The sequence below is a fragment of the Staurois parvus genome, unplaced genomic scaffold (assembly GCF_062004578.1).
Source record: "Staurois parvus isolate SC_StPar_1 unplaced genomic scaffold, SC_StPar_1.0 ptg000144l, whole genome shotgun sequence".
Taxonomy (NCBI): Eukaryota; Metazoa; Chordata; class Amphibia; order Anura; family Ranidae; genus Staurois; species Staurois parvus.
The window spans coordinates 543,561-561,360 of NW_028317940.1; the positions used below are offsets into that span (position 1 = coordinate 543,561).

The 17,800-nt window shown below is 47.5% G+C and overlaps 1 protein-coding gene and 1 pseudogene across 2 annotated transcripts in view; one reads left to right on the forward strand and one right to left on the reverse strand.

Moving 5' to 3' along the window:
- LOC149464993 (uncharacterized) overlaps positions 1-17,800 on the reverse strand; it is a 374,728-nt gene that overhangs the window by 274,459 nt on the left and 82,469 nt on the right. The window lies entirely within an intron of this gene.
- Positions 271-17,311, forward strand: LOC149465001 (uncharacterized; annotated as a pseudogene). Its single transcript, XR_016312254.1, has 8 exons — positions 271-1,168; positions 2,918-3,046; positions 4,636-4,770; positions 4,853-4,976; positions 5,093-5,379; positions 5,456-5,665; positions 5,755-5,890; positions 15,539-17,311. The product of XR_016312254.1 is annotated as an uncharacterized LOC149465001 (transcript).

Here is a 17,800-nt window from a genome sequence, read left to right on the forward strand (position 1 = left end):
CTGTGTAATGAGGCAAGAGGAAGGGGGGCTCGCTATCTGGGGGTCTCTGTGTACTGGAGGGAGCTCTGGGTACTGGGGAGACTCTGTACTGAGGGGATGGAAGGAGGGGGGAGCTCTTTACTGGGGAGAGGAAGGAGGGAGGATCTCTCTATATGGGGGGGAGAGGAGGCAAGCTCTGAATATTGGGGGGGGGCTTACAGAGGAGGAGGAGCTCAATTTTTAGTTTAGGGGCCTTTTGTGTGGATGAACATTACAACTTCCAAAATTCAATGGATGCTATGGAAGCAGTGGCAGCTTGCACCGACTGTTTCCTTACCAACCACTGTCGCCACTCAGCACATCCACTTACATGGCCGGGAATCCCCGATAACATAAGCAATTGGGAGCGAGAAATGGAGCATTACACCGTGGCCTGAATATGGCCACATGGCCATGTTTGGCCACAAATGTCACCATTGTACCTGATGACAGCTCAGGGCAACTGAATGGGAAGCTGCTACATTTATCAGTGGTAGTAATACTTCAGCTGAAGGTTCAACTTGACTGAAAACCCTTTGAATTCAGCCGTTCACTGACCCTCCGAACAAACCAAATTCTGTCCAAACATGGATTCAGTCCAAGCCCAGATCTCATTCTAAGTTGTCCATTTATTGGTTTCCTACATTAATGACTAATAGAAGAAAGACCCCCTTATATCAGTGTAGTAGCCCCTTACATTGGTGACCAATGGGAGGACCCCCTTATATCAGTGGTCAGTGTAGTATCCCCTTACATTGGTGACCAATGGGAAAAGGACCCCCTTATTTCAGTGGTCAGTGAGAGGACATTTTTACATTGTCATGAAATCATCGTTACTGCAAAATAGAAATTGCTCATGGAACCCTGGCTGAGAAAGGCTGGACTAGGCAGTCATATATTTCTCTCCCCCTTGGTGGGAGTGGAGGTGACCCCTCTATGAGGACATACAGTCCATCCACACCAAGCACAAGGTCGGGGTCACACTACCAGATGGTTCTCGGGGCTGCAGTTGTTCTGAGCTCCACAAGTTGGTGATCTCACTTCTACCCAGACAGGAAGTCTCTATGGTAGACAGGAAGTGATGTCAGGTATAAATAAAATTTTGGTCGGGAAGAATTAGAGAACATTGCTGGAAGTGGCAGCAGAGGAGGTAATAAGATCTGATTTTATATTTACTCCCAGTAACCCCCTCTCATGCCCATGCTCTTCCTCCACCGTCATGGCAGTCCTCTTCCTCCACAGTCACGCCCGTCCTCTTCCTCCACTTTTGTGCCCGACCTCTTCCTCCATCGTCATGTCTGTCCTCTTCATCCACTGTCACATCAGTCCTCTTCCTCCATCGTCATGTCCGTTCTCTTCCTCCACCGTCATGTCCGTCCTTTTCCTCCACTGTCACGTCCGTCCTCTTCCTCCACCGTCACGTCCGTCCTCTGCCTCCACCTTCATGTCCGTTCTCTTCCTCCATCGTCACGTCCTTCTTCTTCCTCCACCGTCACGCCCGTCTCCTTCCTCCACCGTCACGTTCGTCTTCTTCCTCCACCGTCACGTTCGTCTTCTTCCTCCACCGTCACGTTCGTCTTCTTCCACCACCATCACGTTCGTCTTCTTCCTTTACCATCACATCCTTCTTCTTCCTCCACCGCCACGTCCGCCCTCTTCTTCCACCGTCACATCCGTTCTTTTCCTCCACCGTCACGTCCATCCTCTTCCTCCACCGTCACGTCCGCCCTCTTCCTCCACCGTCACGTCCGCCCTCTTCCTCCACCGTCGTGTCCGTTCTCTTCCTCCATCATCACGTCCATGCTCTTCCTCCATAGTCACTGTGACGTATTTTATCCCCAGCAGATGATGATACACACATATATAGTGTGGAAACCTAGATGAACCCCTTGAAGGCCAGAATATTGCCCCACTTATGAGGCCGGAACATTATCTTTGTGTTGGACTAGTAATACGGTCTTCTAATCAAACAGCACTGACAATAAATAGATGATATGATTTGGCGGCTGCAAACACGTGATGTTTTGGGTGCCATTAACTATTCATTGGCAGGCTCCTGCTCATTGGCCAGCAGGTTCGCCTGCAGTGTGGGAAAAGTGTCGGGGAACTGTCCTTTCCTGCACTGTGCGTTGGTGTGAACCGGCCCTGAAGGATGTAAAAGAGCTGAGAGACTTGAAAGTAATGGATAGCTTATGGATTCTAGGGGCTCCTTAGGGGGTAGGGTAGCTGAAGCATTCTAGGGCCCTTGATATGGTTGGCAGGCAGTAGAGGTTGTAGGGCTCAGGGGGACTCTAAGGTGGGGAGTGGGGCTCTTGGTCTATGATGGTCCTCATACCTGCACTTACTTTTCTTTTCAGACGTTACAGAACTGTTAGGGGGGATTAATCCCTCAGGGGGACTCTAAAGTTGGGAGCAGGGCTCTCGGTCTATGATGGTCCTCATACCTGCACTTATTTTTCAGACCTCCTTACAGAACTGTTAGGAAATGAAGGCAACCTTCACCTTATTATCTCACTGGTCAATTTCAAATGTTCCTGGATTCCAAGTGGAATGAAGGAGGGCAGTACTTCACCCCTTGGTGGGCACTTGTTTGTATTGGAGGTCTGTTTTGCCTCCGAGCAAGCAAGTCATAGGAAGGAACGTATTTATAATTCCTTGGCTGCAGATATAAAACTCAGCAAAACCAGTTCGGAAACAGCAACAAACCCAACAGAGAGAAGGGATCCGGTCTGATCTGGCAGGCCAAAATAGTCCTGGCACCTGAAAACTGTAACAAATGATAGTTTAATTCATTAGTACTTTGATGTCCAGCAACCCTCCTATTACCCCCCCCCCCCTTACATCCCCATCCCATCATTGTTTGACCGATATCACCCAAATCATTCTTACTTTCCCAAAGTTATCCGTCTACAAGGAGACCTGTATAGACCAAACAACTACACTTAAGATGATGGAAGAGGACCGGAGTCACATGACTGAGAAGATACTAAACCTCACCCTGGAGATCATCTACCTGCTGACCGGAGAGGTGAGGAGGATTCTGGGAGGTCACATGACATCACTCTTACCTCTATTAACCGCATGCCGCCCAGCCACTGTACATATACGGCGGCAGGGCGGCACTCACAGGCAAAACCACGTTTTAAACCGTGTGTTTTGTAAACAAATAGGGGGTGCGCGCAAGGCGCGCCGCCACCCTATTTGTCCCGCGGATCATCGCCGCAGATGTCAGTCGCCGGGTCACAGCCGCTCCTTAGCGGCTATGTCCCGGCGATCAGCGGCAAACAGTGACAAAGAGCACAGCTGCAGTAGCTGTGCTGTCTGTCACTTCCCTGTCAGCTCGAGGATGAGCTGATCGAGATAGAACAGTTTCTCTTTCTCGATCAGCCTTGTCCCGCCCAGTACACACCCCCGCCCCTAGTAAAACACTCCCCTCACTCCTATAACCCTTCCCTGCAAAATAAAGTTAACCCCTTCCTCCCCATTGCCATTAGTACAGTGTCAGTTTTTTTTTTTTTTGCACTGATCCCTGTATTAGTGTTTTTGGGGATGTCAGTGACCCCAAGTCAGTACCCCCCAATGTCAGAATGTCCGCCGCAGTCCCGCCATAAGTCGCTGGTCGCTGCCATAATTCGCTGATCGCCGCCATTATTAGTATAAAAAAAAACCTAAAAATCCCACTATCTTTCCCGCCATTTGTAAACGCTATAACTTTCTCGTAAACCAATTAATTTACACGTATTTGGTTTTTTTTTAGCAAAGACATGTCGCAGAATGCATTTTGGCAGAAATTTATGACTAAATTTGATTTTTGCATTTTTTTTTACTGGACATGTTTTATAGCAAAAACTCCAAAATATTGTTTTTTTTTCCTCAAAATTGTCAGAATTTTTTTTTTTATAGCACAAAAAATAAAAACCGTACAGGCGATCAAATACCACCGAAAGAAAGCTCAATTTGTGGGGAAAAAAAGAATGTAAATTTCATTTATGTACCATATTGCATGACCGCGCAATTGTCCGTTAAACTAGCGCAGCGCTGTATAGCAGAAAAATGGCGTAAATTGCAGTATTTATACCATAGTTTGTAGACGCTATAACTTCCACACAAAGCAATCAATATACACTTATTGGGATTTTTTTTACCAAAAACATGTAGCAGAATACATTTTGGCCTAAATTTATAACCAACTTTGAGTTTACTATACATTTTTTATAGCTGAAAATAAAAAATATTGTTTTTCTTCAAAATTTTTTGGCCATTTTTTGTTTATAGCGTGAAAAATAAAAAGCACACAGGTGATCAAAATACACCGAAAGAAAGCTATATTTGTGTGAAAAAAGGACGTAAATTTTGTTTGGGTGCAGCATTGCATGACCGTGCAATTATCAGTTGAATTAGTGCAACGCCGAGTAGCAAAAAGAGGCCTGGTCATTAAGGGGGGTAAATCCTCTGGAGCTCAAGTGGTTAATAAAACACAGACCTGACCGAAGAGGTGAGGAGGATTGTAGGAGGTCACATGATGTCACTCTGATCTTTAATAATAAAAGACAGACCTGAACGGAGAGGTGAGGAGGATTCTGGGAAGGTCTCATAATATTACCCTTGTTCTTTCAGAGTTTTCCTCCTGTAAAGTTTGCTGACCAGGTGACCATCACAGTGCCTTCGTTTCACTTCCTAAAACCTGAGAGACACAACATGCAGAAGATTCTAGAAGTCACCAAGAAGATCACTGATCTGCTGACAGGGAAGGTGAGCGGTGCTGGGAATTCTGGGACATTCTCCAGTAACAGACAAGGTGTCTGGATGGTGACTGTATCATTGTGTGTGTCAGGTTCCTATAAGGTGTCAGGGTGTCACTGTCTATTTCTCCATGGAGGAGTGGGAGTATTTAGAAGGACACAAGGACCTCTACAAGGACGTCATGATGGACAATCAGCCGCCCCTCACATCACCGGGTAAGAGGAGACTTTATTGGAAAGGAGAAAGCAGTACGGAGGATCCACCTAGATCCCCCATCATCTGATAAACACATAGAAACAATGGATTCAGTCAGTGTGTGTGTTTCCTACAGATGGATCCAGTCATGTCCAGTCCAATCCTCTGTATTCCCGGGATTCCACACAGGAAGGTCACACCATCCCTCACCATCATCAGGTAGATGGATCCAGTCATGGGAACCCACCAGAGAGATGTCCCCGTCCTCTGTATTCCCGGGATTCCACACAGGAAGGTCACACCATCCCTCACCATCATCAGGTAGATGGATCCAGTCATGGGAACCCACCAGAGAGATGTCCCCGTCCTCTGTATTCCCGGGATTCCACACAGGAAGGTCACACCATCCCTTACTATGATCGGGTAGGTGATTATCATTTATTGGTAATTATGATTTATACACAAATGTGTTCGTTACAATGTATGTTTTATTCTATAGAGTGGAAACCTCGGGGATTATAATATTATTGTTAAAAAAGAGTATAAAGAGGAGGATGAGAAGTTTGGTTTGATGAAGGAGTCTACAGAAGGAAACATGGATTTCACAATGGAGCCATCTAATACCAGGAGCCCACCAGAGAGATGTCCCCGTCCTCTGTATTCCCGGGATTCCACACAGGAAGGTCACACCATCCCTCACCATCATCAGGTAGATGAGGAACAATCACTGATAGTATCATTAGGATCTGTACATTATCTGCATTGTTACCATTGGTGTCATTTTTATTATATATTCAGAGTGGAAACCTGAGAGAGTGTAAAGTTGAGGTTAAAGAAGAAGAGGCGTATGTGAGGGATGATCAGCAGTCTATGGAGGAGGATGGAATAACGGGGACATTTATAGAGGAGGACACTCCTACAGAGATCAGCACAGGTGGGTCATGAACACTAAATCCATTCCTCCACTCATACTGCTCACTGATTGGTCACTGACCCATTTCCTAGTTCCCTTGGGGGTGGAATTGTAAGCTCCTCAGAGACCAAGCTGCCTGATGTGGGCGGATTCCTGGTTTGGGGGAACCAGTCAGCTCCTGTCTAGTAATCCTCTTTGTCTTTGTATTTTAGTCCATGGCCGGGAGATGAGGAAAACCTCCGAGGATTGTCTCACTTTGTCTCCAGACTGGAAAGTAGAAGATGAGGACATCACACAGTATAGTCCAGGAGAAAACCCGGCTCCCTCCAATGTCCATCCAGCACCACCCAGTGTAGATGGACCATCGGATTCCTCGTATCCTCCGACTGTGCGGGCTGGCCTTCCAACAGGGAAGAGCTTTTCCTGTACTGAGTGTGGGAAATGTTTTTCAGATAAGTCCAATCTTTACAGACATCAGAGATCTCACATTGGGGAGAAGCCGTATTCCTGTCCTGAGTGTGGGAAATGTTTTTCACGGAAGCTCACTCTTTACATACATCAGAGGTCTCACACAGGAGAAAAGCCGTATTCCTGTTCTGAATGCGGGAAATGTTTTTCAGACAAGTCCTCTCATTACAGTCATCAGAGATTGCACACAGGGGAGAAGCCGTATTCCTGTTCTGAGTGCGGGAAAAGTTTTGTAGCAAAATCAAATCTTGTCAAACATCAAAGGTCTCACACGGGGGAAAAGCCGTATTCCTGTCCTGAGTGTGGGAAATGTTTTTCAGGAAAGTCCGGTCTTTACATGCATCAGACATTGCACACGGGTGAGAAGCCGTATTCCTGTCCTGAGTGTGGGAAATGTTTTTCACAGAAGCCCACTCTTTACAGACATCAGAGGTCTCACACAGGTGAGAAGCCGTATCCCTGTCCTGACTGCGGGAAATGCTTTTCAGTTAAGTCACATCTTAACAGACATCAGAAATCGCACACAGGTGAGAAGCTGTATTCTTGTCCTGAGTGTGGAAAAAGTTTTTCACAGAAGTCCCATCTTTATACACATCAGAGACTGCACATGGGTGAGAAGCCGTATTCCTGTCCTGAGTGCGGGAAATGTTTTTCGCAGAAGTCCAATCTTTACACACATCAGAGATCGCACACGGGGGAGAAGCCGTATTCCTGTCCTGAGTGTGGGAAATGTTTTTCAGACAAGTCCTCCTATAACAGACATCAGAGACTGCACATGGGGGAGAAGCCACTTTCCTGTCCTGAGTGAGGGAAATGTTCCTCACTGAGGTCTTGTCTTCCTGGACATCCAGGGTCCCACACAACCCTGGAGGTGTATTAGTGCCTTGAGTGCGGGAAATGTCTTCTAGATGAATGTTGCTGGACATCCCAGCTCTCATGTGGGGAAGATGCACAACCTGATATACACCTCAGATATACTCCATGGCTGATCTTCATCATAAGGCGGTCATAGGTCACCAAAGACTTGGATGAAGTGTGGGACCGGGTTGGCCATTGATAGCAGTAGAAAAATAAAGATGGAGTCATCACCTTTCATTGGCTGAGTGCTTTTTGTGGTGTAAACTTTAGCAACCTGTAAGAGGTCTATTTTAAAAAAAAAATTAGTTGAACAAATGTGATCCGCATTCACTCACTCATTCTTTCCCCATCATACCTTCTGTCACAGTCAGGGGTTCGGTTCGGAGACCAGTCGCTATACCAGAGAGAGCAGCAACATAAATACATGGGCAGGTCTCCCTGGCGAAAGGCACTGGCCAGGCATGGGGTCTACTTACCAGAGCTTCTGATGGTGGGAATGGGTTTTGCTGCATGTTAGAACCAGGACGTGTTCCTGAGGATCGCCCCACCAGAAGACAAGCAAGCCAGGGTCCAGTAGCAGATAAGACAGGTACAGTGAAGGAAATGTGTATTTGCTCCCCTGCTGATGTTGAATGTTCGCCCACTCACAAAGAAATGATCGGTCTAAAAATCGAATGTTCGGTGTATTGTAACACTGAGAGACAGAATAGGAACAACAAATTCAGCAGAAATGCATGTCTAACAAATGATGACTGATCTGCATGTTCATGAGGGACATAAGGATTTGATCCCCTTCACAAAACATGACTTAGTACTTGGTGGCAAATGCCTTGTTGGCAATCACAGAGGTCAGACGTTTCCTGGAGTTGGCCCCCAGGTTTGCACACATCTCAGGAGGGATTTTGGCCCACTCCTCTTGGCAGATCCTCTCCAAATCATTAAGGTTTGGTGGCTGACGTTTGGCAACTCGAACTTTCAGCTCCCTCCACAGATTTTCAATCGGATGAAGGTCTGGACACTGGATAGGCCACTCCAGGACCTTAATTTGCTTCTTCTTTAGCCACTCCTTTGTTGCCTTGGCCATGTGTTTTGGGTCATTGTCATGCTGGAACACTCATCCACTACCCATTTTCAATGCCCTGGCTGAGGGAAAAAGGTTCTCACCCAAGATTTGATGGTACATTGCCCCGCCCATCGTCCCTTTGATGTGGTGTAGTTGTCCTGTCCCCAAAGCAGAATGTTTCCACCACCATGTTTCACAGTTGGGATGGTGTTCTTGGGGTCATAGGCAGCATTCCTCCTCCAAACACGGCGAGTTGAGTTGATGCCAAAGAGCTCGATTTTGGTCTCATCTGACCACAACACTTCCAACCAGTCCTCCTCTGCATCATTCAGATGTTCAGTGGCAAACTTCAGAGGGCCTGGACATGTGCTTTCTTGAGCAGAGGGACCTTGCGGGCACTGCAGGATTTCAGTCCTTGTCGGCATAGTGTGTTACCAATTGTTTTCTTGGTGACTGTGGTCCCAGCTGCCTGGAGATCATTGACAAGATCCTCACGTGTAGTTCTGGGATGATTCCTCACTGTTCTCATGATCATTGACACTCCACGAGGTGAGATCTTGCATGGTGCACCAGACCTAGGGAGACTGACACTTGTTTTGTGTTTCTTCCATTTGTGAATGATTGCACCAACTGTTGTCACCTTCTCACCAAGCTGCTTGGTGATAGTTTGGTAGCCCAGTTCAGCCTTGTGTAGGTCTACAATCTTGTCCCTGACATCCTTGGACAGCTCTTTGGTCTTTGCCATGGTGGAGAGTTTGGATTCTGATGGTTTGATTGCTCCTGTGGACAGGTGTCTTTTATACAGGTAACAAAATGAGATTTGCAGCACTCCCTTTAAGAGATTGCTTCTAATCTCAGCTTGTTACCTGTATGAAAGACACCTGGTAGCCAGAAATCCTGCTGAATGATAGGGGATCAAATCCTTATTTCCCTCATGAACATGCAGATCAGTTATCATTTGTTAGACATGCATTTCTGCTGAATTTGTTGCTGCTATTCTGTCTCTCAGTGTTACAATACACCGAACATTTGATTTTTAGACCGATCATTTCTTTGTGAGTGGGCAAACATTCAACATCAGCAGGGGAGCAAATACGCATTTCCTTCACTGTATGTATCAAGCAGAAGAGTAGTCAGTGACAAGCCAACGGTCAGTAACATGTTGCTGTAGGTTGGGATGAAGCAGAAGTCAAGCCAAGGGTCGGTACCAAGTGGTTGAAGGTTTGGATTGAGCAAAAGCGTAGTTGAGGAACAAGATAAAGGTCACTAACAAGTTGTAGTGAAGACATGGATGGCGGCATGAGCGCCAAAAACCAGATATTGGCTGGAGGGAGCACTATAATCTGGCCAACAGTGCAAAGGCATGGTTTAAATAGGACGTTTATGGGAGGAGCAACGGGTTCACAGTTCACCAAAAATTAGGTGCAAGGCAAGACTTTTGAAGGGATCAGACAGGAACCTATTCAGCATCTCAGATGGTTCACCAAGAAGAATTACAGCCAGACACAGCAGAGGTCCTAGGTTCAGATTTGGGTCTTGAGACCTTCCTTAGAACTTGAGGATCTTATCAGTATTGCCACTTTTGTTGCGTTTTGAAATAACACCCCCCTCCCCATCTATTTTAAAGCATTTGCTGAAGGTGGGCGATATTTGCAAGCTGGAGGATCTGATAGCCACCAAAAAAAGCTCTCATGAAAAATTTCAACAGAATCAGTTCTATTGGCATGAGTTTTGTACGCTCCCAGATATCAACATATATCGAAGACGCTCAAAATCTTCTGGTTCCAGAAGATCTAGATGTGGTTGTCCTGTCCCGGTTTGGAGAGGAGCATCTTTCTTCTTTTATCCTATGTCTTCTTTCTCTCCCATTCTTGTTACTTCCCCTTATCTTGTTCAGTGACTTAGCTGTCTCTTTCTCTCACCTTCTAGTACAGCCTTTCCCAACCTTATTACTGGAGAAGAACCCCTTAAATAATTTTCATGTCTCGGGGAACCCTTTCTAAACCTAATTCATTGGGGGGGGGGGGGGGGGGTCAGTGGGAAAAATGTCCCTTGCATTGGCGGTCAGTAGAAAGAATGAAACCCTTAGAAAGGTGAAAAGATAATTGGCTGCTGGCTTTGCCAAGTGCCATTACTTCCAGAACTATGTAGGGCACCATCAGATGGGAGGTCAGTCAGCCAAAGCTCAAGGAACAACCTAGTTACCTCTGGTGGAACCCTAAAAGTTCTACGGAACCCTGCTTGAGAATGGCTGTTCTAGTAGTTTCATCCCAACCTTTCTTATCTTTCCCCTCCCCAAATTCTACTCAGTAAAGAGTCCACCAAGATATTACGGTCATTTCTTACGCTCCAGCCCTGGCAGACTGATCACACAAAAACCCTCAAACGACAAAGTCGTGCCCTGGAGCGACTATGGCGCAAAACAAAATCCCAACAAGCCTTCACCCGCTATAAATCTGCCTTCCGCACCTACACCTCCTCTCTCCACGCAGCCAAACAAGCCTACTTCCTGACCTTCATCAAGACCCTCTCCTCCAATCCTCGCCGACTCTTCTCCACCTTCAACTCTCTACCCTCTCCACCCCCACCTCCGCCCAGCACCTCACTCACCGCCCTTGAGATTGCCAATCACTTCAAAAACAAGATTGACACAATTCGCAAGGACATCGTCGCTACTCACATGCCCTCTCAACCCCTCCCCTCTCACACAGCTACCCCCTCATCCCCCCTCCCCTTCGACATTACCCACAGGGACTTCGTCACTGCTCAAACTCCCTCCAACCCTGTTCCCCCTCACTCAGCTACCCCCTCATCACCCCTCTCCCACGGCCCCACCACTGCTCTGACCTCCACTTCCACCCCACCCTACATTCCTCATACTGAAGCTCCCCCAACACTCCACACCTTTGACCTTACTACCTTCGAGGAAGTCTCCAAGATCCTCTCTGATGCCCGCCTCACCACCTGCCCCCTCGACCCTATCCCCTCACAACTCCTACGACCTCTCTCCCCCTCCATCCTACGCTCCCTCACCCACATCTTTAATCTCTCCCTCTCCTCCGGCACTTTCCCCTCCCCACTGAAGCATGCACACATCACCCCCATACTTAAAAAGCCCTCCCTGGACCCCAATGACCCGAACAACCTCAGACCCATCTCCCTGCTCCCATTTACATCTAAACTCCTTGAGTGCCTCGTCTACACCCGCCTATGCTCTCACCTCAACGACAACAACCTCCTCGATCCCCTACAGTCCGGCTTCCGTCCCCTACACTCCACCGAAACTGCCTTACTCAAACTCTCCAACGACCTTCTAACCGCCAAAGCTAATGGCCACTATTCAGTGCTCCTACTCCTTGACCTCTCTGCGGCCTTCGACACAGTCGACCACCCCCTCCTCCTCAAAAAACTACACTCCCTCGGCCTCAGAGATTCTGCTCTCTCCTGGCTCTCATCCTACCTGTCACAACGCTCTTTCAGCGTTACCTATAATGCTACCACCTCCCCCTCACTCCCCCTCTCTGTTGGGGTCCCTCAAGGCTCTGTCCTTGGGCCCCTTCTCTTCTCCATCTACACCTCCTCCCTTGGCCAACTCATATACTCTCACAGCTTCAACTACCACCTCTATGCCGACGACACACAAATTTATCTCTCAACCCCCCACCTCACCCCCTCGGTCTCTGCCCGAATCACACACCTACTGAGCGACATATCAGATTGGATGTCGCTCCACTTCCTTAAACTGAATCTCACCAAAACCGAGTTTCTTGTCTTCCCCCCAGCCCGAACCCCACCCCCCATTGACTTCTCCATCACATCCAACAACACCAATATCAAACCCACCCTGCAGGCCACTTGGTGTCATTCTGGACTCCAACCTATCCTTCCAGCCCCAAGTCCAATCTTTAACAAATTCATGAAGACTCCACCTCCGCAACATCGCCAAAATACGCACGTTCCTAACCCCAGAAAACACTAAACAGCTCATCCACTCCCTCATCATATCACGACTCGACTACTGGAACTCCCTCCTCACTGGCCTGCCTCGCCGCTGCCTATTCCCGCTTCAGTCCATCCTGAATACGGCTGCCAGACTAATTCACCTTTCCAACCGCTCCGTTTCCGCCACCCCCCTCTGCCAATCCCTCCACTGGCTTCCGATTACGCAACGGATCAAATTTAAAATCCTAACACTGACGTACAAAGCCGTCCACCATACTGCCCCGAACTACATCACTGACCTAATATCCAAGTACCGCCCAGCACGCACACTCCACTCCTCACAAGACCTCCTTCTCTCTAGTTCCCTGGTCTCCTCCTCCCATGCCCGCCTCCAGGACTTCTCCAGGTTGTCACCCATCCTTTGGAACTCCCTGCCCCAACCCATCATATTATCACCTACTCTCCTCTCCTTTAGGCGCACCCTGAAAACCCATCTCTTCAGGGAAGCCTACCCCACCCCCTGCTAACTTGCTGACCTCCTCCACTCTTCCTACCACTCCATCCCCCACAGCTATCTCCTCCTGTGCCACCATCCCCTCCCTCCTAGATTGTAAGCTTGAAAGAGCAGGGCCCTCGATCCCCTCATGTATTGTATTGGTATTGTTCTGTCCCCTTTGTAATGTACAGCGCTGAGCGAACTATTGGCGCTTTATAAATACTGTATAATAATAATAATTTCAGAAGTGTCAGTTCCTCTGAGCTCCACAAGGTGATCCCATGTCTACCCAGACAGGAAGTCTGTATGGAAGACAGGAAGTGATGTCAGGTACAGACAGGAAGTTCCGGGTGAGAGGTGAGTCAGGAGGAAATAGAGAGGAGACATTGCTGGAAGTGGCAGCAGAGGAGGTAATGAGAACTTATTTTCTGTTTACACCCAGTAACCCCCCCCCGTCATGTCCGTCCTCTTCCTCCATTGTCACGTCCGTTCATCCGTCCTCTTCCTCCATCGTCACGTCCGTCCTCTTCCTCCACCGTCACGCTCGTCCTTTTCCTCCTTCGTCACGCCGTCCTCTTTCTCCATAGTCGCATCCATTCGTCCGTCCTCTTCCTCCATCGTCATGCCCGTCCTCTTTCTCCATCGTCACGTCCTCCTCTTCCTCCACCATCACGTCCGTCCTCTTCCTCCATAGTCACTGTGGCGTCTTTTATCTCCAGCAGATGATGATACACACATATATAGTGTGGAAACCCAGATGAACCCCTTGAAGGCCAGAATATTGCCCCACTTATGAGGCCGGAACATTATCTTTGTGTTGGACTAGTAATACGGTCCTCTAATCAAACAGCACTGACAATAAATAGATGATATGATGTGGCGGCTGCAAACACGTGATGTTTTGGGTGCCATTAACTATTCATTACTTGTTTGTAGAGAAGGTCTGTTTTGCCTACTTGACTGCAGATCTAAAACTAATCAAAATCAGTTCAGAAACGGCAACAAACCCAACAGAGAGAAGAGATCCTGTCTGATCTGGCAGGCCAAAATAGTCCTGGCACCTGAAACCTGTAACAAATGATAGTTTAATTTATTAGCACTTAGATGTCCAGCAACCCTCCTATTACCCCCCCCCCCCCTACATCCCATCATTGTGTGACCGATCTCACCCAAATCATTCTTACTTTCCCAAAGTTGTCCGTCTACAAGGAGACCTGTATAGATCACAAGAGCAATGAGGATGGAGGAGGACTGGAGTCACATGACTGAGAGGATACTAAACCTCACCCTGGAGATCATCTACCTGCTGACCGGAGAGGTGAGGAGGATTCTGGGAGGTCACATGACATCACTCTTGCCTCTATTAATAAAACACAGACCTGACCGGAGAGGTACGGAGGATTCTGGGAGGTCACATGACATCACTCTCATCTCTATTAATAAAACACAGACCTGACTGGAGAAATGAGGAGGATTCTGGGAGGTCACATGACATCACTCTCATCTCTATTAATAAAACACAGACCTGACCGGAGAGATGAGGATTCTTGGAGGTCACATGACATCACTCTAATCTCTATTAATAAAACACAGACCTGACCTGAGAGGTGAGGAGGATTCTGGGAGGTCACATGACATCACTCATCTCTATTAATAAAACACGGACCTGACCAGAGAGGTGAGGAGGATTCTGGGAGTCTAACATGATGTTCCTATTGGTTCCTCAATACAGAGATTTCCTCCTCTGAAGTCAGGTGATCATATGACCATCACAGTGCCTCCATGTGACTCCCTAAACCCTGAGAGACACAACATGGAGAAGATTCTAGAAGTCACCAAGAAGATGATGGAGCTGCTGACAGGAGAGGTGAGCAGTGCTGGGAATTCTGGGACATTCTCCAGTAACAGACAAGGGATGTGTCTGGATGGTGACTGTATCATTGTGTGTGTCAGGTTCCTATAAGGTGTCAGGGTGTCACTGTCTATTTCTCCATGGAGGAGTGGGAGTATTTAGAAGGACACAAGGATCTCTACAAGGACGTCATGATGGACAATCAGCCGCCCCTCACATCACCAGGTAAGAGGAGACTTTATTGTAAAGGAGAGAGCAGTACGGAGGCTCCACCTAGATCCCCCATCATCTGATAAACACATAGAAACAATGGATACAGTCAGTGTGTGTGTTTCCTACAGATGGATCCAGTCATGGGAACCCACCAGAGAGATGTCCCCGTCCTCTGTATTCCCGGGATTCCACACAGGAAGGTCACACCATCCCTCACCATCATCAGGTAGATGAGGAACAATCACTGATAGTATCATTAGGATCTGTACATTATCTGCATTTTTACCATTGATGTCATTTTATTATATATTTAGAGTAGAAGTCTGAGAGATTGTAAAGTTAAGGCTAAAGAAGAAGAGGCGTATGTGAGGGATGATCAGCAGTCTATGGAGGAGGATGGAATAACGGGGACATTTATAGAGAAGGACACTCCTACAGAGATCAGCACAGGTGGGTCATCAACACTAAATCCATTCATATCACTAGAAGCCTATGCCTATGATCACATATTCTCTGGTAAAATGTCTGCAAATCTGAACTTGAACCTACACCTCCCAGCCCCCATTGGTTCCTGCTCCTCTGACAAGGCGGTGTAAATCTAGAAGTGATCTGGGAGGAGGAGCAAAGGCCCTTTGACTGAAGAGGGGAGGAGTCCCAGCTGGTTGGGACATCCACAGAGAACATCTGCTCCCTCCTATCTCCCTGATCCAGATGGAATCTTGATGGAAGTGAACTAACCCTCTCCTATCTATTGATGATGTTTTTCTATTTTTCCAGGACCCGCCATGGAGAAACCCTCAAAGGATCGTCTCACTTTATCTCCAGGTTGTAAAATGGAAGATGAGGACATCCCAGGAGATTGTGCCGGAGAAAAGACAATGAGCTCCACTACAGATGGTGGACTTCCCAGTGTGGAGAGACCATGGAATCCCTCTGACTCTGAGCACCCACGTACTGTGGGGGATGGGGCCAGGGTTCAGGGGGAGAAGACATTTTACTGTCCTGAATGTGGGGAAAGCTTTAGCTCTGAATTAAGTCTTGCTCTACATCAGAGATCTCACACAGGTGAGGAGCTTCATTCTTGTCCTAAGTGTGGGAAAGTTTTTTCCGATAAGGCCAAGCTTTCCAGACATGAGAAATTGCACGTGGATGAGAAACTGTATTCTTGCCCTAAGTGCGAAAAATGTTTTACACAGAAGTCCTATCTTTCCCGTCATCAGAGATTGCACATGAGTGAGAAGCCTTATTCCTGCCCTAAGTGTGGGAAATGCTTTCTTCTTAAATGCAAACTAGATATACATTACAGATCTCACACGGGGGAAAAGCCACATTCCTGTCCTGAGTGCGGGAAATGTTTTTCACAGAAGGTCAACCTTTCCCGACATCAGAGATCTCACACGGGCAAGAAGCCATATTCTTGCACTGAGTGTGGGAAATGTTTTGTTCGTAAAACAGAACTGGACACGCATTATAGATCTCACACGGGGGAGAGGCCATTTTCCTGCCCTGAGTGTTGTAAATGTTTTTCAGACAAGACCAGTCTTTCCAGACACGAGAAACTGCACACTGGCAAGAAGCCGTATTCCTGCCTCAAGTGCGGAAAATGTTATATACAGAAATCAGACCTTGTTAGACATGAAAGATCTCACACGGGGGAGAAGCCATATTCCTGCCCCGAGTGCGGGAAGTGTTTTTCACAGAAGTCCAATCTTAATACACATCAGAGATTGCACACGGGTGAGAAGCCATATTCCTGTCCTGAGTGTGGGAAGTGTTTTCCACAGAAGCTCAATCTTTACATACATCAGAGGTCTCACACAGGTGAAAAGCCGTACTCCTGTTCTGAGTGCGGAAAATGTTTTTCAGACAAGTCCTCTCATTACAGTCATCAGAGATTGCACACAGGGGAGAAGCCGTATTCCTGTTCTGAGTGCGAGAAATGCTTTTCATGTCCGTCACATCTGAGCAGACATCAGAAATTGCACACAGGTGAGAAGCTGTATTCTTGTCCTGAGTGCGGAAAAAGTTTTTCACAGAAGTCCCATCTTTACACACATCAGAGATTGCACATGGGTGAGAAGCCGTATTCCTGTCCTGAGTGCGGGAAATGTTTTTCGCAGAAGTCCCATCTTTACAAACATCAGAGATCGCACACGGGGGAGAAGCCGTATTCCTGTCCTGAGTGTGGGAAATGTTTTTCAGACAGGTCCTCCTATAAAAGACATCAGAGATCACACACGGGGGAGAAGCCACTTTCCTGTCCTGAGTGAGAGAAATGTTCCTCACTGAGGTCTTGTCTTCCTGGACATCCGAGGTCCCACACAACCTTGGAGGTGTATTAGTGCCTTGAGTGCGGGAAATGTCTTCTAGATGAATGTTGCTGGACATCCCAGCTCTCATGTGGGGAAGAAGCACACCCTGATATACACCTCAGATATACTCCATGGCTGATCGTCATCATAAGAAGGTCCAAAAAGACGTGGATGAAGTGTGGGACCGGGTTGGCCATTGATAGCAGTAGAAAAATAAAGATGGAGTCATCACCTTTCATTGGCTGAGTGCTTTTTGTGGTGTAAACTTTAGCAACCTGTAAGAGGTCTATTTTTAGAAAAAATTATTTGAACAAATGTGATCCGCATTCACTCACTCATTCTTGCCCCATCAAACCTTCTGTCACGGTCAGGGGTTCGGTTCGGAGACCAGTCGCTATAGCAGAGAGAGCAGCAAGATAAATACATGGGCAGGTCTCCCTGGCAGATGGCACTGGCCAGGCACGGGGTCTATTTACCAGAGCTTCTGATGGTGGGGATGGGTTTTGCTGCATGTTAGTACCAGGTTGTGTTCCTGAGGATCGCCCCACCAGAAGACAAGCAAGCCGGGGTCTAGTAGCAGATACGGCAGGTAGGGATCAAGCAGAAGAGTAGTCCGTGTCAAGCCAATGGTCAGTAGCATGTTGCTGTAGGTTGGGATGAAGCAGAAGTCAAGCCAAGGGTTGGTAACAAGTGGTTGAAGGTTTGGATTGAGTGGAAGCGTAGTTGA